We start from the raw sequence: 11,577 nt of genomic DNA, 5'->3' as shown, positions 1-11,577 counted from the left end.
TTCTTTTCTACAAATTTTGTCCACTGCAAATGAGAGAACTTACAATATATCTTTATTTTCTTGCTTGGCTATATCTCGATCAGAAAGAACTGCCTGAATAATATGTTTTGCAGAAAACGTACAGAAAAAGCCCCACAAAATTTAAGAGGTCTCCTATTTTATTTCTAATGAAACAGTTTTTGTTTGTGTTTGTAAAGAAACAAATTCAATATATACATAGAGACATTTTCCTCAAAATTACAAAAGAGCAAAAATTAACAAAAGAACAAATACAGAAGATAGAAATAGAAACCTAATCTTGGAATCTCTAATCAAAGAATAACTTAATTTTTACATAGTGACACTTTGGCTTCAGGGAAATAATCATTTATGTTTTGTCAATTACTGCATTTTCCCCAGGTTTGTTTTTTTTTTAAAGGTTGAAATTAAATTAGTCAAATTAAACATCATGTTACTCCATAAGCAACAAGGTAGAAATCAGTCTAGCTTCAGTTACAAAACACACAACCAAATCTACTTGTTCTGCTTCATGTCACAAATATGGCCACAGGGTACTTCTAACGGGCCACGCGTTAAAAAGAAATACAATAGCAGAAATACTGTAAAATGCTAGTCTGAAAAAATAATATTAATGTTCCCTCTGAATGGGTATTTTGTCAAAGTAAAACATGCAAATTTGGGCCTTTGGTGCTATCCTGCATTATGCAAACATTCAGAGGAAACTCTGAAAACTCTGGTCCAAAGTATTTGAAGAAAACTAAAATTACAAATAAAAGGAGAAAAAAAAAGTAGAGAGGTGCAGGTATTGAGCTTTTTGTTTGTTTTTGTAAAGCTATATCCCCGCTTTACTGCAATGTTAATGTCTAGATTGCAACAACAGTGGCAAGACTTAATTACCATTAGCACCTTTAGCAAACATTTCACTGGGAACTGCTGAATGCTGAGCTCACTTGAAAATTTTACTTTTTTTATAAATTACCAGAAGCACTAAACTGCTTCTGACTGACTCAATTTAAAGCGTTTATGCAGACTGTTGCATGTATGTTACATGTAACATGAAAAAAACGTGTGGAAGAATGCTTTTTGCCAAACATAGTAGCTTCTTGCCAAAATCTCTTACCCAGCAGTGGCAGAATGAAAATGAATAAACAACGTATTGGAGAAGATGATTAATGTATGTGCTGCAGCTTCGCTTCCAATTCAAATGGACTGAGCTCTGACAGATTGAGAGTTGAAGTTCAGCTCTGTATTAAAAAATAATTTTAATTTTTTAACTTAACTGACAGAATCCTTCGTCTGAGTAAAAATAGCTGGCTTGAGTCTTGGCAGTAGCCATTTATTTTATAAGACATGAAGATTCTTCTTCCAGCCCCTTTGTCAAGCAATGAGGCTTCTTCCAGAAAAGCTCTTACTGCCTTCTCCCATAGAAATTTGGCAGAATTCTCTCAAAGAGGAAATGTCATCAATATACATATAAATTCACAATTTTTGGCATAAAGTTTCCTCCTTGTTAAAGGCAAGAAGCACCACAAGGAATCTGCCAGAGGGATCTTTGCTACTAAGGTATCATGATCAGGCTACTAGAACAGCGGAGTGAATACAGATTGTTCCAGAAAGCTGATGTGCAATAAACTGTAGTCAAATTGTAAATGAATAGAGATATCCCATACACACAGTCAAATTTGTTTTTCAATGATTCCATCCATGCCAATGCTGAGCTGAAGAGTTTGATCTTAATTTCAACTTTGTAAATTCCCAGTATTTTACTTTGAGTTGCACAATATTTAATATTTTCAGCTTGTGAAAGTATGCAATTTAACAAGTCCTATACACTTTTGGTTAAAAAAATAAATAAAATTGCTTACACTCATAGCTGTAGGGAAAAAAATCTTAATGGTATGACACCTATGTACTCAAGGAATTCAAAACAGTCAAATAAATACAAAATACTACTTTTTAAACTGCCCCAGTTGTTAAGCCTCTTCCCATTTTTTAAGTACCTAACTGAGGACTTCTAAATGCTGGATCTTTTTAATACTGTTAACAAGTATTTTTTTGCTGGTTTAAGTTAGAGCCCTTGTCTGTTTCAGAGTTTCTCTCATCACTTTTGACATTCAAATCATATGCATACCACAGGAAAAAGTAATAGATCTCTAAAGATGGAACAAAAGACTGTAAAGGTCCAAAGATGTCAGCATTACCAGCACCAGAAAAGTATGAGTTGCTTGCCAAAAAGAAATAAAATGGAGTCAAACCTTGATTAGAATATTAGCGAAGTGTAAACCTCTTAAGTGCCTGAAGTTTAAATCAATTTTGCTCCCTTCATAGGGTCACAATAATAAGACAAAACCACATTCTGGGACTTGTCCTTCTCAAACCAGATAACCATTGTGCAGCCCTGGCATCCTTCTGCAACATGAGACAGTTCACAGGTGGTCCTCAATTAGAAGAGCAGAATACTTGTTCCTTGAATCAGGAGGGCAGTCTCAATATATGCACAAGCTCCTGTGTTTTACCAGGCAAAAGGATAATGTGTGACCTCCTTGCTAAGGTAGCAGTTGTGGTTCAGTAAGGCTATGTAGTATCAAAGCGCCAGAGCTGTAAAAGGCTCTTATGCTGCAAGTGTGTTCCAAGGCCAAGTCTAAGTTAGAAGAGTTGCTGAAGTGCTGTGGAATAAGGGGTGCTACAGACTTCTTTGAAGTGTGTATAGTCTATGAGAATTGTCTGCAGTACTTTCTGTTAAAAAGCATTCAAGAGAGAGAAGAATGTTGCATTCCCTGCAGTGCAGTAACTGTACAAGCTAAGAAAACCAGCACCTGATCAATACACTACCCTGCCTCCAAGAATCATTACTTTATTTCATTACAATCAGACTATAGTCAAACTCTTCCATAACGAAGTCCAGGGGTCTCTCTACTGTCTCCCTGTTTCACAGTCTGGGAGGTCTTTTCAATTTCTTCTGTGAGCTGAGTGCTGAGGAAGGGGTCAGCCATTTGCAAAAATGTTTGGCTCAATCACTGCCCACTGCTTTTTGCTTGCTGAAAAGAAATAAGAAAGGAGGGTAGGGAAATATGAACAGATCAGGAAAGTAAGCAATGGAGAGCAAGAGAAAGATGATCACTGAGCAGTTTTAGCAAGAAAAATTTTCAAGGGAGGGAACAACTGATGAATATGACCCTGAGAAACAACTTCGGTGAGTATGTTTTTTTAACCATACTTGTGGGTCAAGGAGTGAAAAGAAGATGATACAAAGCTGGCTGTTAACAGACTCGTGCTGTTTCCTATAGCGCAGGGACTGCATACCTTTTTCCAGTGGATGGACATGGACAGTCTGACATCAAGAGGTTCTTGTAACTTGAAATTACTCCTGATTAATGTCTTAACAGTAACAATTTTTTTTGATCTGCTGAGCACGCTCGGCTACTTCAGCTGCTCATTGAATTTTCAAATATATTTTTTTAAGTAAATTGCATGCCATATTGACTCAGCAGATTTTACTCATGTTCTCATCTTTTTTAACTCCTCTGTTTCTTTTACACTTTAACTGAAAGCTCCTTGGGACCGGGAACATCTTATGCTCTGTTCATACACTGCTTCACACAGTGGTCCTGATCAATGGACCACGAATGCTATGGTCATAAAATTAATGATCATTAATTTTTATAAATGGGAGATTTTCTATTGACTGCAACAAAACCCCTCTCTCTATCTCTCTTCAGTCTCTCTCTGTGCTTCTGTTTGAAGACCCCACAGATAACTGTCCACACATCCCTCCCCACTGGTATTTTATATTAAACAAGGGAAATGCAGATTTTCAGAATAAGAATATGCAAATGAGAACAGCTTTGCCTCAGTCTTCTCAAATTTCTTGGGCCTGCTTTATTGTGGCAGCCTGCATTTATATCTACACATATATTTTTTTTCTGGAGAGTGTAAAGCTGTAAAACCTCCTTGCAGAACTATGGTAATAAAAACAAATAATGTGGCAACTGAGATAGCAATTTTGGCAACAATTTCTCCTGCCCTGTTAAGTGCAGAATTAAGCCTTTTGTGCTGCAAGTGGGACAAGATTTCAAACAGGCAGATGGCACAGAACCAAAATTCTTCTTTCCTGCTTGACAAATTGTTTGCTTATGTAGGCACAAGATGTTATGCTAGAAGCTCTTTAATGGTGGTGTTGAACAACCTTCTGCTGTTCATCAAAGGCTGTGCTACACTGCATTCCACTCTGGTAAGAAAGAATTTTAATGTATTATTTAGTAGAATGAATCTGAACATTCCAAGTTATTTAAGCTTTGATCCTCAAAAAGGATTTACCTACAAAGAAGCCCATTGTATTTAGGAAGACCTGCGGGTAACAAACAGGTGTACTCAAACATACTGAAGTACACTTACACTTTCAGCTTGCAAAGTCTTTTTTTTACTCATTGTGGTTGAATGTATCTAGATTCTCTGGTAGTTTCCTCCCATACTATTTTCAGCTCAGCTTTGTGTATAAGCTAAGAAAGTCCTAGAAACCTCCATAACAAATGACTCTACTGATCTGCTCTCCATCTAGGAGATACTTAAACTCACGCTAGCTCCCACAGACCTAATGAAAGTTATAATTATGCACATTTTACCATATACAATTTTTTAGAGAGGCAATCAATATTTATAACACTGCTAAATTAGTATTCAGATCAGACATGTAGGAATAAGGGAATGTTTTCACAATCTAATATATGAAGTGACCTAATACTTGCACTTCCAGTGATATAACACTCATAGGATTTCATTTAGGAAATTTAACATAAGCATAAAAGGATATTTTTCTCTGAATTTAGGCTTATATACCTAAATGAATTTTATGCAGAATTGCTTCTGTGATTAAAATTAACTACATATACCATAACAGGCTGTTTACATGTTTAGTAAATTGTTGATATATGTTTATCTTGGGGTGCCGATTGATGCTTGCCTGAACATGAGCCAGCAGTGTGCCCAGGTGGCCTAGAAGGCCAACGACATCCTGGCTTGTATCAGAAATAGCGTAGCCAGCAGGACCAGGGAGGTGATCGTCCCCCTGTACTCTGCTCTGGTGAGGCTGCACCTCGAGTCCTGTGTTCAGTTTTGGGCCCCTCAGTACAAGAAGGACATCGAGGTCCTGGAATGTGTCCAGAGAAGAGCAGTCAGGCATTGGAATGAGTTGACCAGGGAAGTGGTGGCATCACTGTCACTGGGGGTGCTCAGGAGAGGTTGGACTTGGTGCTTAGGGACATGGTTTAGTGTGTGACACTGGTAGTAGGGTGATGGCTGGACCACATGATCTTGGAGGTCTTTCCCAACCATAATGATTCTAGGATTCTATTTTGTAAGGGAATTCTAGACTGCACAGTTAAAATGCAGAGAAGACCAGAATGAGAAGTATGCTTATGCCCTTTTTTTTCTCAGTTTAATTAGTGAACAAGAAGTTTAGCTGTACAGAATTTACAGAATTTAGCTTGACAGGTATGCTTAAAAGCCTTTGTAATTATAAAATAATAATAATAAAACTGCTAAAAACTTAGATATTATTATGTATTATTGTTGAAAGTAACCTAATGAATGTAGAATTTGATTAAAAGTACAGGCAACCATTTCAGTAGACACTCGAAGCAAGAAAACTCTCGTTATGTTTAGCATAAGTCAAACTTAAGAAGACACTTTAAGTCTTTGAACCACTTGTAGTCGTCTACATGGACAGGAAGGTTGGCTCCCAACAGTGCTGAGAAATGTAGTTCAGTAAGAACTAACGGTTGATGAGTAGCTAATCGTGTCTGGCTGAATCAAAGTTTATGATTGAAATCTAAGTAGCTTATTTTGAAAACAATCTTTATAAAAGGGCAAACTTTTAAGAGGGCTTTATAAACAACAAAATGTAATCTATCTGATTACAGATTGCCACATGCCTGAGAATTTAAACTTTTGGTGGTTTGTGGTATGGAAGGTATGGGATGCCTATGTAGATGAAAAGAGTTTAAACCTCTCGAAATCCCACATTATCATACCCTGTGGATGAGAGAAGATGACTCCTAATCTTCACCATACCCATGAAGGTGGGGGAGCTGAGGTGTACGCTGGCATTAAGTCAATAAGAAAGGATTACAATAGGATTGTTTTCTCACTTTAAAAGGACATTAGATAATCTCACACCAAATACTGCTGGCAGGAAAAAGCAGATCCAGAAATGCACATGCTTTCTCTTTTCAAGCCAAGATGTAACAGCATATTTCCTGATACAGTCTCTACTCAGCACAAGTGTTAACGTGGGATCCCTTTCAAGAAAGTTGTTTCCGAGTCCAATAAACATGAAAGTGACAATTTACTTCATGCCAGCAGAAGAGTGCATTGTATATTCTCTTAAATGTAGACATTGCATAAATTCTGGAGAACATCATAATGGAATTCTCTGTGCGCTGTTATGAAATGCGAGAATAGCAATAGTGGAGTGTTACATTTTTGTTGTGCAGTGGTTAAGTGAATGCTTATAAAATAAAGCCCTATGGTTACTAGCATTACATGCCTGTATATGAGCTTGCAGTTTTTATAAGGTTTCTTGCCTGAAGTTTGTGATAAACTGTACCTCTGATGCCAGTTTAGGCATAAATATGAACACTTTTATTAAACTGTTTTCATTGTTCCCTCCTATTTTTTATTTTTTTAAAATACTATTATGGACTCATGGCCACATAGTAATGGAAGGTCTTGAAGTTCAGTTATATAATGTTTGTAACACTTCTGCTGTCATCATAACGTTATTATCACAGTTGCATACCTGTGCAGCTTTCATTGCTGGATTAGGGAGTGCTGTGTATCAATACACTGAGATATATTTCTTGATCAGAAATCTAATTTTTTGTCCCATCGTCCTTCTCTTTCTTTTGTCATTTAAAACAAGCAAACAAAAAAACAAAAACAAAACCCCATCTTACTCCTCAGAAAGAGAATGCTTGGAAGAAAAACAAGTATAATCAGACATTTTTAGGTCACGATTCCTCTCAAAGTGAGTTAGACATCTGAAACAGATGAACTGCTCCCCTATTTCTCTCCATTGACTGTAAAGGAAACACAGACGAATGCCTCAGACATCCACATGCACACCTTCTACATTCAAACACAGTTTAGATGAATCCCACCTTGTGTAGACACTAACTACCTTTGTTTGGGATGGCTAATTTTGTGGTGACATGTATGTGGAACTTAGCAAGTGCTCTGAGGTCATAGAAAGATTAGGGGAAAGCAACCTGTAGTGTCCATTTACACATTATAGTAGAAAAGTCCTTTGGGATTCTGAAAATCTTCCTGGGTATAGAACATCTGCCCTGGCTTAGGCAGAGGGCATGGGACTTCTAAATTGTGGTGAAGCCTGAGATTAGTTCAAATATCCATCATTTGCTAAGTACTACAGGTACATAAAACTGTTCCCCATCTGTGAAGGACAGTTCTGCTGAAGTTCAACTGTGAAGATACAGTTCTGCTGAAGTTTTTAGGAGTCTTTGTATTAATTGCCATGGGACTTTATAGGGAACACAAGCAAAAACATCCAAGATATTTCAAAATTGTTTTTGTACTTTTTATGTACTAACGTACAAATAAAAAATCCATGAGCACGAGAGCTTTAAGTCATTTGAAAATCCATGCCCTCTGCAGTCCTTCTAATCTTACACCTGATATACCATGTATATCACAGGTTTAAAAATAAGACCCAAAGACCCACAATACAATTTCAAAGAAGGAAAAAAAAATCTAGAAACAAAGGCTCCATACCCCAGAACAGTATTTATGGCCTTTGCTTATCACGGAAGGTACTGCAGATGCAATGATGCAGCCCAAAGCATTTTTGTGTAGCATGTTCCTATGAATGCATTTTAAAAATGCACATTGAAAACAAAACAAACAAACAAACAAAGCTCCTCTGATTCTGTTTCACAATAAAAATAAATTTCCACACAATGGGAAAAAAGTATTCATGACCAATTTTATTGCTAATCGTTAAGTGTCCAGCTATTGGCCTTTTGTTTAAGATCTAGTTAACTGCATGTTTTACGGATGAGTGGGTGGATTGGATTCAAACAACAATTTTTTCTAAATGTCTTGTCACAGGACACTGGTGATCTCTTTTTTTTTTTTTTGTTTTAAACCTGCATCTATTACTTTCCACTGGAAAGTCTTCACAGAAAGAGGAACTTCCTAATAATTAGAAACGTTTCTGTTATTTACTCCCTATTATTTTATTCTACATGGCAAGAACAGAAGATTTTTGTTCCCTCAGTAAGCCAATCTGAGTTGTACATTCCAGATCATGAAGCAATTATGGCTAAGTTAAGAGGAAGTTAATAGCAATGTTATATTTGGTGCGTCTCCAAGCATGCTTTCACAGTTTTGATAGCTGACAGAGAGATGGTCATTTTATGCAAGAGAAAATCCACTTACCACTTAAGTTACTTTGCCAGATTTTTCACACTGTCTCCAGTAATAACCAAACTTATAAGCCAATCCTATTACTAAACAATAAGTCTTGTCTTAAATATAAATATTTATCACCTCCATCCTCCAGCAGAAAGCACATTACTATTGTACTGGTGCATATTAGACAATGTCTCAGAATATTTGACCATAAGTCTCATGGCAACTCTCAAGCAAAGCAGCAGGGAAGGCAATCTGCACTTGCCTGCTCCTTGTAGCCCTGCAGCCTATATGCCGCCCAACCAAACACCGGGACAGCTCAGGACCTGATGCTTCCAGGAGAATCTTTCCTCCAAGCCAGTTTATCAAATGCACCAATTTCAGTAAAATAAGGTGGATATTGCATTAGATACATAGTGGGATCAAGAAGCTTTGTTAGTTATGTGGTTCTAATACCTGAAAGAGTTGTATGGCAACAGTCCAAGCACTGGTTCCAGAAAAATTTTTATTAGGATGAAATCTCTTACTGGAATGAATCATTACAGATGGTTGCCTTTGCTGCCTCTACTGATCCTCTTTCCCATGCACTCACTGACCTCTCTGACTTTCTGAACAAATCTAATAGTGGAGCTATCCAAAGATATCCTTGGAAACTTGCAATCTAGCGACACAAGAGGGATATGTTTCCAAATACTGCAAGACAGTTATCCCCAAGGATTGTTCCTATGGCAGGCCTGGCAAGTATGAAAGCTGCAATAATCTTATTTAATGCTCAAAAAATGTCCAAGAAGTGAAGGAAATGGTGCCAAAAAATATGGCCTAAAATATTAGAGGATGACAGAGCTAATCATAAGTTTTTAATCTGGTTAAAAACAAACAAACAAACAAAACCAGCTGAGAAGTAGCTCAGTGAAGTAGCTGAGGAGGGGAAAAATGAAAAAAAGGGGGGAAAATTGAAAAACATGCCTGAAAGAATTGTCAGTGTCCACCTCTATACAGACTCTTGGTAACAGATGTAAGTGTGACACACAAGATATGGAAATCGCGCTCTCTCTCATTTTCTACATACTCTAACTTTAGAAGAATTTAATTTTAACAGCTGATATGTATACACTCAATACAAGCCTATTTTGCTTTTCTAAGTTTCTAAACTTGCTTTAAACACAAGATTTGCATAATCAGTTCATGGGGAGGTGAATGGTACCTGAGGCACGTCGCAGCTATGCCACTTCTCATGATGCCAGAGGGAATAAATGGCCAACTATTCAAACCCACCAGCTATCCAAGTTATCACTTAAAATGCAGAAGAAATAACTTGGATTATAATTTAAACTTATTTATTATGGAAAATTTTTTTCTTCAAAGTTACCATCAGTGAAGTGCATGACTTCTAAAAACAACAGCACAGAAAATGCCAAATAAGCTTGCAACAAAAAATGTGCAAGTTTGACAATGTGCACTGAAAAGTGACACAGTCTATGATGTCTAATCTGATTTTTTCAGGCAACTTCAAAAAACAACCTTGCACTGACACACAGCATTTGTCTCTGAGTTTCTGTCCCATGGAATATCACACTGGAGCCAGGATTATTAAATAATTCCTAAAACATATCAAAAAGGATTTATTTTTTTGAGTAAGCATATTTCTATAACTTGCTAGAACAGGAAGAGGATTAATCACTTTAGGAATCAAAATAAAGCTGAAGCTTTCCTAGCTTTGCTTTTCTAAGAAAATTGACCTGTGTTGGTTGGATGCTGTCTAGGATCTGTTGGACTTGCCCAATTGGCACTTATCCATCCCAGGTATATACTGAACAGATATATCTCATTTTTTGTCCCCAAATTACCTCTGTTCAGAGCTGGTGTCCTCTCACTGTAATGAGGAAGTTATTAACAATAAGATAATTTTGCACAACTGTGAATACTGAAAGTACTATTTCCACTCAGTGGCAAGCAATGACTCTGAAAGCAATGACATTCAAAATTCTTCTACCACAAAAAGCATCCCAAACAACCATTTCAGTGACAAGCTGACAAAAAAGTCTGCATTTGGATACAGTACTCCCCTTGAATATAGTTTGAATTGCTTAGTTGCAGTTCACAGACCTTACAGGTTATCTAACACTGAAGACACTCAAGACACAAAAACCTTAGTTTTAAATATATTGCAATGACGTTTTAAATGATTATTCTTTGCAGTTTACTGTCACTGACAATCTGCAGTACTATAAATCTGCTCTAATCACCAGTGCATATTCAAACCTAAAGGTTCCTAGACCCATTCACAAACCATGGTCAAGGAAAGCATCATGTAATGGATGGGTACATTTTACTTGAAGATACTTACACTCAAAAACTACAAGCAAAATTGCTTCTTGTCAAAATATTTTCTTTGACTTTAGTCATTGACATATTGTGCACTAGTTTTCTTATTTTGACATCAGAACATCTTTCTAAGACTCCTTTAGGCAAATCTATACAAAGTTCAGGCTTAGTTTTCAGAGATCTGTACCCCTAATTTACAGTATCCATCTCAAACTTTCAATAATCCCAGACTTCACTTCCTTGCGATAGCTATGATAGATATTATCAGCTGCACATTGCTAGTCAGAAAGCCTTAGTATTAACAATATTTCTTTCTAAGTCTTATTTATATGAGCACTGAACTTCTGCTTTTATCAAATTAATTTTTTTTTTTTTTTTGCTATCGATCACATAGTAATGTAAACCTATGTTCCATGGGACAGGTCAAATATCTGGAGAAACTTCCCTTCAATACCTCAGCTTCTTGGTCAAGTTGGCACTAAAATCAATATTTCATTTTCTGAATGGTTCTCGGTTTTGATGTGTAGGTAAGTACTACTCCCTGAAAATGAAGCCTTTAGGCAAAAGGAGATCAAACATCAAGGCATAAATGGATAAAAATCAGTATTTGTTTCAGGTAACATCAGCCCATGTTATCTTTGCAGAAAGGAATTCTCTATATCACAATATCATTGTCTTTCACAGAGAGGTGCTGCAGAACTCTTGGAGAAGTTCAAAGGCAGCTTTACAACAGCTTGCAACAGCTTCTTCCATTTAGCTCTTCCCTAGAGCCCCTTATGTGTTTAACTAAATTGCTTTGTATTTCTCTATCAGAAAATCCTAGAC

General features: G+C 36.8%; 1 long non-coding RNA gene across 1 annotated transcript in view; it reads left to right on the top strand.

Annotated features, from left to right (window-relative positions):
* LOC310904497 overlaps positions 1-11,162 on the top strand; it is a 35,682-nt gene extending 24,520 nt beyond the window's left edge. Inside the window, exons 2-3 of the long non-coding RNA XR_014588401.1 lie at positions 4,140-4,231; positions 5,919-11,162. This is a non-coding gene — a long non-coding RNA (uncharacterized lncRNA). The remainder of the gene's footprint in view (positions 1-4,139; positions 4,232-5,918) is intronic.
* Positions 11,163-11,577: the final 415 nt, after the last annotated feature.

This window comes from Anser anser, assembly GCF_964211835.1.
Source record: "Anser anser genome assembly, chromosome: 9".
Taxonomy (NCBI): domain Eukaryota; kingdom Metazoa; phylum Chordata; class Aves; order Anseriformes; family Anatidae; genus Anser; species Anser anser.
Note: the sequence above shows the minus strand (reverse complement) of the source record. Positions and strands in the feature narration are given on the sequence as shown.